Genomic DNA, 16,464 nt, shown 5'->3' with positions numbered 1-16,464 from the left:
CTGCCTCAAGGTTCGACATGTTGTGCATTCTGAGATGCTTTTCTGCTCACTACAATTGTACAGTATGGTTATCTGAGTTACCGTAGCCTTTCTGTCAGCTCAAACCAGTCTGGCCATTCTCCGTTGACCTCTCTCATCAACAAGGCATTTCTGTCCGCAGAACTGCCGCTCACTGGATGTTTTTTGTTTTGTTTTTTTTTTGGCACCATTCTGAGTAAACTCTAGAGACTGTTGTGCATGAACATCCCAGGAGATCAGCAGTTACAGAAATACTCAAACCAGCCTGTCTGTCACCAACAATCATGCCACAGTCGAAATCACTGAGATCATATTTTTTCCCCATTGTGATGGTAGATGTGAACCTCCCCATATCTGCATGATTTTATGCACTGCGGCCACACAATTGGCTGATTAGAAAATCGCATGAATAAGTAGGTGTGCAGGTGTTCCTAATAAAGTGCTCAGTGAGTGTATATACATAATGTATTCATACTGCATATATACAGTACACAATACCACACACACACACACACACACACACACACACACTCACACACACACACACATATATAAGTGTGTGTGTGTGTGTGTGTTAATATGTACTGTATATATAGAGTATGGCCCCATTTCCAGTAGCCATCACTCCAACACCTTATCCTTAAGTAATCATGCTATATTGCTAATTTGGTACTAGAAAATCACTTGCCATTATATCAAACACAGTTGAAAACTATTTGGTTCATTAAATTAAGCTTAACATTGTTTTTGTGTTGTTTTTGAGTTGTCAGAGTATGCAATAGACTGGCATGTCTTAAGGTCAATATTAGGTCAAAGATGGCAAAAAGGAAACAGCTTTCTCTAGAAACTCATCAGTCAATCATTGTTTTGAGGAATGGAGGCTATACAATGCTTGAAATTGTATTGAAGATTTCATACAAAGGTGTACACTACGGTCTTCAAAGACAAAGGACAACTGGCTCTAACAAGGACAGAAAGAGATATGGAAGGCCCAGATGTACAACTAAACAAGAGGATAAGTACTCTAGTCTCTAGTTTGAGAAACAGACGCCTCACATGTCCTCAGCTGACAGCTTCATAAAATTCTACCCGTTCAACACCAGTTTCAATTCTACCCCGCATGTACAACAGTAAAGAGAAGACTCGGGGGTGCAGGCCTTATGGGAAGAATTGCAAAGAAAAAGCCACTTTTGAAACAGAAAAACAAAAATAAAAGATTAGAGTGAGAAAAGAAACACAGACATTGGACAACAGATAATTGGAAAAGAGTGTTATGGATCTTAACCCCATTGAGATTTTGTGGGATCATCTAGACTGTAGGGTGCGTGAGAAGTGCACGACAAGACAGCCACATTAATGGCAAGTGCTACAGGAAGCGTGGGGTGAAATGTCACCCGAGTATCTGGACAAACTGACAGATAGAATGCCAAGGATCTGCAAAGCTGTCATTGCTGCATGTGGAGGATTTTTTTATGAGAACCATTTGAAGTAGTTTTTTTTTTTTTTTTTTTAATTATAATAGTAATTTTTCACGTTATTAATGTCCTGACTATACATTGTGATCAGTTGAATGCCACTTTGGTAAATAAAAGTACCAATTTCTTTCAAAAAGAGCAAAATCTGTACATTATTCCAAACTTTTGGCCACCTGTGTGTGTGTGTGTTTGTGTGTGTGTGTGTGTGTGTGTGTGTGTGTGTGTATATATATACAGTATATATACAGTATATATACACTACCGGTCAAAAGTTTTGAAACACTTACTCATTCTTTATTATATATATATATATATATATATATATATATATATATATATATATATATATATATATATATATATATATATATTATTAATTTTTTTTTTACATTTTAGAATAATAGTAAAGTCATCAAAACTATTTAATAACATAAATGGAACTATGGGACTTATGTTGTGACTAAACATCCAAATCCAAAATAAATCAAAACTGTGTTATATTTTAGCATCTTCAAAGTAGTCACCCTTTGCCTAGAATTTGCAGAAATGTACTCTTGACATTTTCTCAACCAACTTCTTGAGGTATCACCCTGGGATACTTTTTAAACAGTATTGAAGGAGTTCCCATCTATGTTGGGCACTTATTGGCTGCTTTTCTTTATTATTTGGTCGAAGTCATCAATTTCAAAAACTTTTTTTTTCTTTTTTTTTTTTAAATAAAATTTTAGTTTTATAATGAAATAAATTTATATGGTGGCACAATTATATTTTTGTCTACAAAACTAATTTCAAACATTTAAGCATACGCCTTCAGATCAAAAGATTTTTAAGATCATGAGAAACATTTCCGTCAAGTGTTTCAAAACTTTTGACCGGTAGTGTGCGTGTGCGTGTGCGTGTGTGTGTGTGTGTGTGTGTGTGTGTGTGTGTGTGTATATATATATATATATTGCATCATTTAAACGTGATAATATTCAAAGTTTGCAGAGATGTTAGGATAAGGATGTCTTTTATCTTGTAGGATAAAAGTTACTACAGTGATACTGATACAGAATATAAATTGTAGCTCAGTGTCTAAATTACACACTATTTAGTATTATTTATTTTCTTTTTTTTTCTTTTTTTGTACACAGGTATGTTACTTGCATTTGTTACCTTTATTAAGTGGCTGTGAACTGTGTGTGCGGATTGACTAGTTCTGCCTGTTCTGCAGTTTCTTGAGGTTCTTTGACCACATGCTGTTGGTTTGGTCAATATTCTGACTGAGCTATATATCTGAAGTGCAGCATCTAGATTGATTCTGATGCACCTCCTAAGCAGGAGGCCAAACCAAACACCTGCGCAAACTCAACACAGTCACAGCACATAAATCCAAACACACTTTTATCGCCCATGTTGAGCAGAGGCCTGGCAGGCTGTAGAAGTGGAGAGGGCATCTGAATCTCTCTCGTCATCTTTATACAAGAGTCACTCTCTCTTTTTTATGATTCAGCGGTTCATGTGGGGAAAGAATCAGTTTATTGATTTTAGATTTGGCAGAAGGGATAGGAGAGGTGGAAGGAGCAGAGCCTTGCCATTCCTCCTTGTTTCCTGCTGTCTGAAAAGGGGTTTTAGTCTGATCTGGCAGCCGGGAAGTTGGAGATGAGCCCTACCTTTGGTCCTCCCACTTTTAAAAATTAGTTGGAAAATGTCTTTGTTTGCATAATAGAAAGATGCAGTGTTTTGTTTAAAAGGTGAGGCACCTGCATCTAAGCGTAAATTTTCCCATATTGGAAAATGTATACTTACGTACATTGGGTCACTCAGAATTTGTTCTTTGATCTTTGTTCTGTGTGTGTGTGTGTGTGTGTGTGTGTGTGTGTGCATGAGTGTTTGTGATCCGTGATCTCCCTTCTGGCTGTGTTAGTCTCACCCATTTATTTCTCTCTCTCTCTCTCTCTCTCTCTCTCTCTGTGTGTGTGTGTGTTCTGACTCTCATTTATGTGTGCGTGCGTGGTCTGCAATGTGGGTGTGTTATCTCACCCTCTCATTTCTGAGTGTGTGTGTTTAGCATTGTGACTGATTTATGGGTTTTATGTGACAAATAAAAAAAAATGCTCTGTGTTAGAGTCTCACCAGTTCAATTATGTGTGTGTGTGTGTGTGTGTGTGTGGGGGGGGGGGGGGTGTGGGTATGTTTTGCACTCTGGGTTTGTATGTTTTATAGTCTCACCCTTTAATTTCTGTGTGTGTTTTTTTTCTGCATTGTGGCTAATTTATTGGTTGTATTTGACAGATAAAGAAAAAATTGCCCTGAGTTATGGTCTTCCCCATTCATTTTCAATGGTCAGTTAGTTTTGGCCGTGAAGATAAAAGGTGAGACTTTTATTACGACCACTTAGACTTATCGAATCATACCCAATTAATGTTTTTGTTTTTTTATGTTCAGATGGCAATTGGAGGAAATCTTATGAAGTCTTGTACCCCTCAAATAAAGCAAACCACTTTTATTAAATCAGCAAAAGTGATTCCGGTCAAAAATGAAGGAAGACCATAGGAGGGTTAAAAGTTTTCGAAATGATATGTATTGTGAAAAGTAGTATAAAAATAAAAACCCTTCTTAAATCTTTAGGTTAGTAAATTTTTAACTTCAAATTTTTTCAAATTAAAACGATATTGATTTTAACTCGATTTTGATATGTGTGAAATAACTGGTTTTATATTGCAAAGGCAACACAATTCAATTGAACTTATTGAAATTACTTATTTATAATTGACTCTGCATAAGAAGACGGGATAGAAGAAATAATATTAAGATAAATTTTGTTTTTTTTTAAAACATAAGCTTTAAGCAGAAGTGCTAACATATCCTGAAGTCTTTCTTTTGAGTCAAGGAACATTTTCCACCTACACTCACTGAGTACTTTATTAGGAACACCTGTACACTTAGATATTCATGTGATTATCAGCCAATCGTGTGGCAGCAGTGCAATGCATAAAACCATGCAGATATGGGTCATGAGCTTCAGTTAATGTTCTCATCAACCATCAGAATTGGAGAAAAAATTTGATCTCAGTGATTTTTGGACAGTGGCATGATTATTGGTGCCAGATGGGCTGGTTTGAGTATTTCTGTAACTGCTGATGTCCTTGGATTTTCATGCACAACAGTCTCTAGAATTTACTCCAAATGGTGCCAAAAACAAAAAACATCCAGTGAGCGGCAGTTCTGCGGGTGGAAACGCCTTGTTAATGAGAGAGGTCAACAGAGAATGGCCAGACTGGTTCGAACTGACAAAGTCTACGGTAACTCAGATAACCACTCTGTACAATTGTGGCGAGAAGAATATAATCTCAGAGTGCTATTCTGAGATGCGGGTTGGCGCTGTTTTGGCGGCACGAGTGGGACCTACACAATATTAGGCAGGTGGTTTTAATGTTGTGACTGATCAGTGTATCTCCATATATATATATATATATATATATATATATATATATATATATATATATATATATATAATATACTGATGTGTGTGTGCTGAAAAGCCCCTCTGTTGTTGTAAATCTGAAAAGCAATTGAACAAGTATTAAAAGTTGACTTACGTGGACTGTGAAACCAGTTCCCACTTCCTCCTTAATCATATCATCATACATCGAACTTTGTTACAAGGCGCTACAACAACTGTGTGTTTTTCTGCTTTCACTCATATCATGACTTCAATGGCTGATTATGACTTTATAAACACTTATTTTTCTCTCTATTACTCAGACCCTGCTATGTTATGATATCGAGACACTTTTGCTCTAAAGCATCTTTTGAAAAATTATACATTTTGATGCTTGTATTGCAGACCCACCGACATATATACACTTTTTCCAATATGAATAGTTGGCGCGGTAGGAAACCTTATAAAGCATTGGATTTTGGACTCGGAGGACCGCGGTTCAAAATCAGACAAGAATTCAAGCTGACACATAACACGACGGAGACATAGAAGCGACACGAATTGACGTGGTTTATTCAGAAAATTATTTTAATTTCGCATCTGCATTTTAAAACACTATTGGTTAAGGTTTGGTGTTGGTTAAGGATAGAGATGTCTGTTTTGTTAATCTCTGATTTCTCTTTTCGGGCACTATTGGTTAAGTTTAGGGTAAAGTTTTAGGTTACGGAGGTATGTTTTATTAAAACCTCCATTTAAAATTCACCTTAAAAACCTTGTCTGATTAGAACCTCATTTTGCTAAGTTTTGGTGCCCCCTGCTGGACATTTCACTTGAAATGTGCAGCCAAACATGTTATGAAGCAGGTAATTTCAGTTTTGCAAAAACGTTGCAATGCTCACGTAAATTTCATGAGACCGGGCTAGAATATTAAAGACTCAGCCAATTCCAGTCTGCATAAAGCCTAATGTCTCATATCTGAAGTCTTTGTTTTTTTTTTACATAATAAGTCATCCTTTTGGTTAGAGATTATTAAGAACTGCTGATATGTGTTCAATCCCAAAGTTCATAAACCCTTTAGCTGTTGGCGATGTTAGCTGACCAGTGTGTAGTACCTCATAGAGACTGGAATAATCTAAGTGTAATCAATAAGGTAAAATAAATTTGACCTCATCAAGGGTGTGACCCTGATGCTGTATGACATAAAATATTGTCATTACAGCAACTGACAGATGTACTGTAGAGAGTGTGTGAGAGTGTGAGTGTATTTCATGTATGTGTGCATTTGCATAAACATATGCAAGCATCTGAATCAGTATGCGTTTGTGTGCTTTCTTTGGAAGAGATCACAGTTTGTGCAAGGAAACTCTGTAATGGTGTTGCTAATTAACACAATTACATTAATGGTGTTAAATATATTATTACACCATAAATTGCACCCATACAGTGTGTGTTTAACAATTATCTCACTTCACCGCACACCCATCTTATTCATAAACACTTAACTCTTCACACGAACAGCAACTTCCACTTTTTAAATTGAGATAGAAAGTTGCAGAAAAGATGCTTCTGCAATACTGTTATGATGATTTCAGCATTTACATTTAGATGGAAGACATTTTGAAGGAGAGGAAATTTCCCTTTTCTGAGAATTCTCAGAAAATGATTTGTCATTTGAACACTTTCAGGTTTTGCCAACCAAGAGGAAAGTCTCAAAAAGCAAATCTACTGATTTAGGTCTTGGAGCCAATGAATGAGGTCTTGAACTAGCCAATATCTGTCACTAAAATTAATTAAACCGCAATAGTAATCGTAGTTGACCGATATGGATTTTTCAATGGCCAATGCATATATATATATATATATATATATATATATATATATATATATATATATATATATACATATATATAGAGCTCTGTAAAAAATTAAGAGACCATTGCAAAATTATCAGTTTCTCTGGATTTACTATTTATATGTACGTGTTTGAGTAAAATTAACCCCAGATCATCACCAATCCTCCACCTGTTCATCTAATGGTTAGACGGAGACCTGGAGAGGCCTTCAAGCCACAGTGTCACGCATCAACTGTGAAATTTGGTGGAGGATCGGTAATGATCTGGGGGTGCTTCAGCAAGGCTGGAATCAGGCAGATTTGTCTTTGTGAAGGATGCATGAATCAAGCCACATACAAGGTTATCCTGGAAGAAAGCTTCTTTCTTCTCTGACAATGTTCCCCAACTCCGAGGATTGGTTTTTCCAGCAGGACAATGCTCCATGCCACATAGCCAGGTCAATCAAGGTGTGGATGGAGGACCACTGGATCAAGACCCTGCCATGGCCAGCCCAATCTCCAGACTTGAACCCCATTCAAACCCCTGGAATGTTATCAAGAGGAAGATGGATGGCCACAAGCCATCAAACAAATCCGAGTTGCTTGAATTTTTGTGCCAGGAGTGGCATAAATTCACCCAACAGCAATGTGAAAGACTGGTAGAGAGCATGCCAAGACACATGAAAGCTGTGATTGAAAATCAGGGTAATTCCACCAAATAGTGATTTCTGAACTCTTCCTAAGTTAAAACATTATTATTGTTTTGTTTAAAAATGAATATGAACTTTTCTCTTTGCATTATTCGAGGTCTGAAAACACTGTATCTTTTTTGTTATTTTGACCAGTTGTCATTTTCTGCAAATAAATGCTCTAAATTGCTATATTTTATTTGGAATTTGGGAGAAATTTTGTCATTACTTTATAGAAAAAAACAAAAATGTAAATTTTACTCAAACACATACCTATAAATAGTAAATCCAGATAAACTGATAATTTTGCAGTGGTCTCTTAATTTTTTCCAGAGCTGTATATGTACTGTATGTATGTATATATACACTGATGAGCCAAAACATTATGCCTAATATGCTGTTGGTCCCCCGTGTGCTGCCAAAACAGCTCCTACCCACCAAGGCATGGACTCTACAAGATCCTTGAATATGTCCTGTGGTATCTGGCACCAATACATTAGCAGCAGATCCTTCAAGTCCTGTAAGTTGCGAGGTGGAGCCGCCGTGGATCGGACTTGTTGGTCCACGAATCTCACAGATGCTCAATCGGATTGAGATATGGGGAATTTGGAGGTCAGGGGAACAATGTTTCTCAAAACATTCCCGAACAATGTGTGCAGGGCGGCGGGGCGCATTATCCTGCTGAAAGAGGCCACTGCCATCAGGGAAAACCATTGCCATGAAGGGGTGTACCTGGTGTGCAATGATGTTTAGGTAGGTGGCACGTGTCAAGTTGACATCCACATGAATGGCTGGACCCAGGTTTTCCCTGCAGAACATTGCCCAGAGTATCACACTTCCTCCACCACCTTGTAATCTTCCCACAGTGCATCCTGGTGCCATCACTTCCCAGGTAAACGGTGCACACATACATGGTCTTCCACATGATGTAAAACAAAACGGGACTCATCGGACCAGGTGACCTTTTTCCACTGTTCCAAGGTTCGGTTCCAATGGTCGCGTGCCCATTGTAGGCGCTTTCGATGGTGGACAGGGGTCATCATGGACACTTTGACTGGTCTGCAGCTGCACAACCTCAAACTCATTAGGGTGTCATGCACTGTGTGTTGTGACACATTCCTCCCATAACCATCATTAAAATTTTCTGTGACTTGTTCCACAATAGACCTTCTGTCAGTTCAGACAAGATGGGATAGCCTTCGTTGTCCTTGTGCATCGATGAGCCTTGGGAGCCCAGCATCCTGTCGCCGGTTTGTGGTTTGTCCCTCATCAGACCACTGTCAGTAGGTACTCACCATTGCTGACCGGGAGCACCCCTCAAGCCTTGCCATTTCAGAGATGCTCTGACCCAGTTGTCTGGCCATAAAAATTTGGCCCTTGTCAAAGTCACTCAGGTCTTGACTACTTCCTATTTCTCCTGCATTCAACACGTTGACTATGAGAACTGATTGTTCGTCTACCATCTAATCTACCCAGACCTTGACATGTGGTCTTTTTAGGAGATTATCAGCGTTATTCACTTTACCTGTGAGTAGTCAAAATGTTTTGGCTCATCAGTGGTAAATGTAACACACATATACATTATGTATTTGTACTGTATATGTGTTCATATTTTCTCTCTCTTGCAATTTAGAGAGAACGAGAGAGAAACTGAGTTGCAATTCTTGATGGTGGTTTGAAAAATATAGGAAGAAAGTGGTCCCTAATATGTGTGTGATTTGCAAATGGGCTTGAATTTAAAAAAAAAAAAAAAGTATAGTTCTGTTTTTACCTTGTTTTGGGAAGTAGTACATTGCATGCTTTGTTTTCATTGCCACTTCTGTCTGCATCTGCCTGTCTCTATGGCAAAGCTATGTTCCTTATGAGTTTGTACGGGACATTTATTAGTGTGGATAGTTCACAGTACTCAGATATTTGGCCACTTTGTATTCTCTGTTTAAGGGTCCAATTTTCTTTTCTTTTTTTTTTTTTTTTTTTTTTCATTAATTTATTTGTATAATTTAGATTTTTCTCCAGGGGCTATGCCAAAAATCTTTTGCTGAATGAACATAGCCACAAGTGACCTCTCTCCCATCCTCCATTTCCCTCTCTCTTTTTATGTTAAAATGTTTCATCTAAAGACCCGATGAAGTTGCTTGATGAGCACAGGTTTCTGTTCTATGTTGATTTATTTATTTCCTATTGAAACAGGAAGTTGGGGCGGGACATACCAAGTTGAATTTTATTGGATTAAAGCTTGTTTTTAATCCTTTTTCCTGGAAGAGAAAGAGTGTTTTTTTTTTTTTTTTTTTTTTTTTTTATGTATTTGCTAAAAGTTAAAAGTACATCTTTAATAACTTTTGTGATTACACTAGCCATGGGCTCCCATTTAACAGACATGGACAAAAATCTACAAAACTCTAATTTAGATTTTTGTAAACAACATTTTTGTTCATTTCAGCTTGTTAGTCACCATTTCAATTTTTTCAAAATTTTTCCATCAGTTCTTCCATTAGCACTTCACTCCTCTATTGTAGTTCCTGGATGTAGAGCTGTTACCTTATCACACAGCTGACGATATGGAAACGCAACCTGTGCATAATTTCATCAGTTCTGAAACAGCAGTTATTAATAATATATTAGTATGAATTCTCTGTAAACCTGCCTGATAGAGTCCCGATTTTCATACACTCTTTCCTGTTTCTTTGTTCCATATGTAGGCACAAAGATTTATGCATCAAGCGATAATAATCTTCAACTAAAAAGGTTTTTCTGTTCCGGCAAATTGCCCGAGGGATGGTACAACAGGCATATCTGGGAGAATACTGATGATTCCACCTTGTTTCCGTATCTAAAGTGCACACACATGATTCCATCCTGTTCCTTTTATATCAGATTTGCCAACAAGAGGTGAGCTGTATGCATGTGTCGAAGAGGTAGGAAGCCATACACTATGGAAGCACCTGTCTCCATGGTGATAACAGCCCTGCCCTCCTTTGTCTACATTAAGGTGAGTGCCGCATGCCTAGGAGCGCATGAACGGAAGACAGGAAAGAAGAAAGATAAGACTGTTTTTCTCTCTCTATGCCCCCGCTCCTAATTCTCATGTGTTTCTTCTCCCTTCTTTTTCGCTCTTTTTATCAGCTTCAGAAGAAAAATGTGGCCGTGCCAAGTGAAAATTACGTTTTACAGCCCTCGTATCTGTGTCTTTTATGGCTGAAATGTGAGGTACAAATTCCTTGCAAATTGGTTCAAAAAGCATTTATCTTTAAGGAGAGAGGAGACGTGCACAGAGAGAGGAGAGTTAGAATAAGACACTTTGTAAAAGTTGCTTCAGTGAATTCGCCTTCTCTGTCTGATAGATGATCCTTCTTCACCTCTTTTGAAACACAATGTGATGAATGGGCAGGTCATTGATTCTGGCATTGGAAACATGTCCTCCACCCTTATGCATATTCTCCATAGGATACAGCAGATCACAGAGGTCCAACATATCCATCACTCCCAGGTGATCATAGTAAAATCCCAGTGACTCGTATACAATAATATGATGTGAGTCGGGTTATTCTGGGTGCTATTTTAGGTGTCTGTGACATTAAAGCTGTTGATTGTTAGCATGCCTACATAAAATCTGCACCCAAAAGTTTCTGTGACATTCGAAGACCTATTATTAAAAAAGTTCTACATATCCCGCCCCTTGAGTGTACTTTGACAAATTGATATTGCTTTCAGCAACCATTAACAATTTAGTAGGCATACTTTCAGCACTGTTGGGGTGAATGCCACAAAAATGTGTCCAGGTCAGATTTCACCCCCAAATCTAAGAGAATAAATAAAGTATATTTTGCATAAAGAAAGTTATGGTTTTAGTCTTAAAATAGGCATTATTTTCATTGAGCAAAATATAATTAATTTAGTTTCCTTTGAATTAGGTGTTAAATATGACTTACACATGGTCTTGTCAGGTTTTGTGAGATTCAGCCATTTAACATATTTTAACATATTTACATATATTTTGTAGATTTTCCCTTGCAATCAATGCAGAAATGTTGAGAAGATTCTGTGTGAGCCCAGTTTGTAGTTGTATATGCACAAGGTGAATTTACATACCACAGTGATGACACAGCAGCCTTACATTTTTTAATTGTTATTTATTTATTTTTTTTATGTGAGATGGATCCCCAGTTGCTATAACTTAAAATCTGTGTGCTTGTGTAGGCTATGCAGATATGCAATGGTATTCATGGTAGGCTGACATCATATGTGGGTGACTGGTTGTATAGACACACATGGCAGTATATGGCTCTGTGCCTGTTTGCGTGGTGTGTGTGTGTGTTTGCACTACTTGTATCTGTGATGAGGTGACAGCACCTAACGATAATTGGACCGTCTTCCTGTGTCTGTCTTTCTAACAGCTTGTCTTCTTCCTTTCTCCCCTCAATCGTCTTCTCCTTTGTAAAGAAAATAATAAATGTTTCACAATCCATCCCACCGGCTCCTTTGATCAAAATAACACACACACTCACGCTTACAATAACTAAACAGATATGTGTGCACTTATACTGTATATCGTATCGATTGAACTTAAAAGCTTAAAGCAGTTACAGCAATTAAAACTATTTTTATTGACTTGTTATAGACTTAGAAGAGAAAAGAATATATTGTAAAGGTGAAGTGTGTAATTTTATGTATAATTTTGTTAAAATACTTTCTCCCATCTTGGCTTAATACAAATCTATAGGTAAGCCATTCGTAGGTTGATTTAACTGAGAAGTGTAAACACTGTGACTTTGTGGCATCATCAAAACATTGCTCTGATTGTTTGGCTCAACCAGTGTTGTGAGTTTAGGGCAGGGCTATCTGTTTGTTTGACCAATGGCAGATGAGGGGAGTGTTCATTATTTTTCCAATTCCGTTACACACTAAAATAAAAACTAAATGTACTGAAAAACTAAACCGAAGCTAGAAAACACTGAAAAAAGTACACTAAAACTATTGAAAACTAAACATAAATGGACAATTAGACCTTTCTGTGTCTCTGTGTGTGGTCTCTGCATTTCAGTCCATGAGCTCCCCCAATTTTATTCATCCACCAAATAGGAGAGCCAATGTAGAGGGTCATCTTCTCCCCAAATATCTCTCTTCCTCTTAGCCTCTCCTCATATTAATCAAGACTGTAGACAGTTCCACAGGCTCCAATTCCACTTCAAAGCCAAACCATTTTCTGCAGTCTAAAAGGCCTGTCATCACTGTGTACGAGAGGGAGAGATAGAGAGCGAGCGAGAGCGAGAGCGAGAGATGGGGTTGTGGGAGGGAGGAAGGCTAACCACAAACCGATAAAGCATATCCTAGAGATGCATGTGTATAGTCTGCACCACCTGGGAAGTGAGACTACATAGGGATGTGTCTGCGCTTCAGAGGTCGGGATAAAAAACAATTCATTCACTTTAACTCGCTTCCACTCTGTCTTTCTGTCTGTCTCTGAATTCCTCAGAAGTGTAAGTAGTTGTACCCTCATGTTCGCTGGCTCTGCATGAATTATGTTGCATCCCGTGTGCCATTGTTGTGATAATGGGTAAAGTTATCTTCAAAGAGGAGTGGGGAGCGCCACGGGGTCGGAGAGGCAGCCTTCACATCGTGCTTAATCCGTGAAATTACACCTGCCACCGCCTCCATGCCAGCCACATTCCTAAAACTATTAAAATTAACAAAAGTTTTAGATAGAGACATAATTAACATCCTAGCCTCTCTAAAAGCACCTTGCAAGCTCAGGTACTCTTTCATGTTTGCAAGAGAGAGCAAAAGGAAGAGAAAAAAACAGCACTAAATTAGATTTGGTTGAGAAATTGCCGAGGGCTTGAGGATTCATGTGCACCTGCTTGACGCTTTCAGGAGATGAAACGAAACGGACGTTTTTTTTTTTTTTAAGATGTTCTCTCGTTCACATCATTAATGCCACTTCTGTGAGTTCCATTCTGCTAGTTTATGTGCAGTAAAAACAAAGTAAATCTATTATACAGACAATATTCTGTTGAGCGTTAAATGTCACTTATCTCTGACTTTTAGTGTTTATATAATCAAAATAAACTCTAGAGTTTCAACTATGGAAATTTGCTGCCAAGTCACTTAAAGGAATAGTTCACCCAAAAAATTTTTATTCTCTCATTATTTACTCAACCTCATGCCATCCCAGATGTGTATGACTTTCTTACTTCTGCAGAACACAAACAAAGATTTTTAGAAGAATATCTCAACTCTGTAGGCCCTCACAATGCAAGTGAATGGGTACCAACATTTTGAAGCACCAATAGGACATAAAGGAAACATAAAAGTAATCCATATGACTCCAGTAGTTAAATCCATATCTTCAGAAGCAATATGATAATTATGGATGAGAAACAGATCAATATTTAAGTCCTCTTGTACTACCAATCTACACTTTCAGATTCTTCTTCTTTTGTTTTTGGCATTTCACATTCTTCGTGCAAATCGGCAGGGAGTAGAATTTATAGAAAAAAGGACTTAAATGTTGACCTGTTTCTCACCCACACCTATCATATCTCTTCTTAAGATATACACTACTGGACAAAAGTTTTGAAACACTTACTCATTCTTTATAATTTTTTTTTACATTTTAGAATAATAGTAAAGTCATCAAAACTATGGAATAACATAAATGGAACTATGGGAATTATGTTGTGACTAAACATCCAAATCCAAAATAAATCAAAACTGTGTTATATTTTAGCATCTTCAAAGTAGTCACCCTTTGCCTAGAATTTGCAGACATGTACTCTTGACATTTTCTCAACCAACTTCTTGAGGTATCACCCTGGGATGTTTTTTAAACAGTATTGAAGGAGTTCCCATCTACATTGGGCACTTATTGGCTGCTTTTCTATTTCTATATTTTTCCAATCATCAATTTCAAAAAAATGTTTTTTATTTTTTTTAATAAACTTTTAGTTTTATAATGAAATAAATTAATATGGTGGCACAATTGTATTTTTGTCTACAAAACTAATTTCAAACATTTAAGCATACGCCTTCAGATCAAAAGATTTTTAAGATCATGAGAAACATTTCAGTCAAGTGTTTCAAAACTTTTGACCGGAAGTGTAGATTTAACCACTTAAGTCTTAAGGATTACACTTATGCTGTATTCATGTACATTTTGGAGCTTCAAAATTTAATACCCATTCACTTGCATTGTGAGAACCTACAGAACTGAAATATTCTTCTAAAAATCTTTGTTTGTGCTCGTTAGAAGAAAGAAAGTCATACACATCTGGGATGGCATGAGGGTCAGTAAATTATGAGAGAATTTTCATTTTTGGTGATATATCACTTTATGTAGCAGACTTTTTTTATCCAAAGTTTGCTAATTACAGAGCTCCAAGAGTCTTGCTAATGGGCCAAAAATAATGATAAAGGCACTCAGTAACATTGTAGTTTTAATGTTAGTCCCTCCCAAGCCAAGAGTTTAACCACAAGACTGTCTCAGTGTTAATGCTGTACTTTTGCTATGAAGTCCACCTTCCACTTAGTCTGGCATAGGCAGACCTTTGGAAAATAACTCGTTCAAACAATTGCATGGCAGTGTCTGTCCGAGACTGGCTGGACAGAAAACACTAAGGGGCGAATTCACTAAAAAGCTGTGCCAATTTTTAGTGGATTTTCAGCACAAAAATCCTGCGTCTTATTCACTAACCACCCACAATCTAGTTTCAGTCGCATAATCAGCCTTGAAATAATGCTGCATCTTGAGTATTTAAATTATTTATTTTTTGCCCGGCACAATTAACATTGTGCTATTACTGCACAAGGAAAGCAGGCGGTAAACAGCATTTGTTTACATTTTCTATTGATCATGGCAGCAGTAAGTCATCAAATAATGGTCAATTGATGGAGAAGAGTGTTATGACCTGGCATATATCCAGATGCGAAGTGTAGTCAAGCACACTTTCGGCATGTTAAAGAGATGATTCAGGTGTCTCGATCGCAGTAGTGGAGTGATGCTGTTCAGTCCTGACACGTTGTGGCAGATCATGGTGGTTTTCTGTATCCTCTTTCATAAAGCTGTTGTGCCTCATCGGACATTGGTCTCACTCTCTTCAATTTTTACTCAATAAGCAAAAACAGCAAAACACACATACTGGTGATCAAAGAGCTACAGCAGTGCTCCATGGTGAGCACAATGGAGGCAACTGGTTCAACCAGGCCCTCGCTATGACCGGGCCATAAAACCAAGCAGATGTGTGAATGCCCACACATCACCCCTCTGGGGTCACCTCTTCTCTCCCCACTCTGGTGCCATCTTGTCAGGAGAACAGAACACTGAAGAACATGGATACATTCCTCACCCCCTCTGGAGGCCATGACTCAGGCACAGAAAAGATGAACTCTGAATTTGGCATCTCACTGAATTATACAGAAACACACTTCTATGTACATACTCTGTGTACTTAAAGTAGATCTATGTATCCATCACATCTTTGCATGTAATTTTTTCCTGCTATAACCTTAGGTAATGTACTAGTATGATTATTTTAATATGTGTTTGAATGTTTAGCTGACTAGTCAATTACTAGATAGGTCATGTTTGATATCAAAGTAATCAGTTTCTCATTTCCTAAATGTTGGAGTATGGTGTCTCAGACAGAGGTGGGTAGAGTAGCCAAAAACTGTACTCAAGTAAAAGTACAATTACTTAAAAAAAAAAAAAAAAAAAAAAAAAAGTAGAAGTAAAAGCACTAACATAAATAATTACTTGAGTAAAAGTAAGAAAGTATCCAATTAAAAGAGTACTCAAGTAGTGAGTAACACCTTACTTTCACAAATGACATAATGGACATTATCTACTCTATATTCCATTATATAATACACATTTAACATGTATTACAGAATTATTATTATTATTATTATTATTCATGGAAATTCTGTCATCATCCACCATCATGTCATTCCAAACCCAAATGACTTTCTTTCTTCCATGCAACACAACAATTAGATGTTAGACAGAATGTTTGCCTGAGTCACAATTTACTT

Source organism: Myxocyprinus asiaticus, chromosome 3, assembly GCF_019703515.2.
Source record: "Myxocyprinus asiaticus isolate MX2 ecotype Aquarium Trade chromosome 3, UBuf_Myxa_2, whole genome shotgun sequence".
NCBI classification, from domain to species: domain Eukaryota; kingdom Metazoa; phylum Chordata; class Actinopteri; order Cypriniformes; family Catostomidae; genus Myxocyprinus; species Myxocyprinus asiaticus.
Note: the sequence above shows the minus strand (reverse complement) of the source record.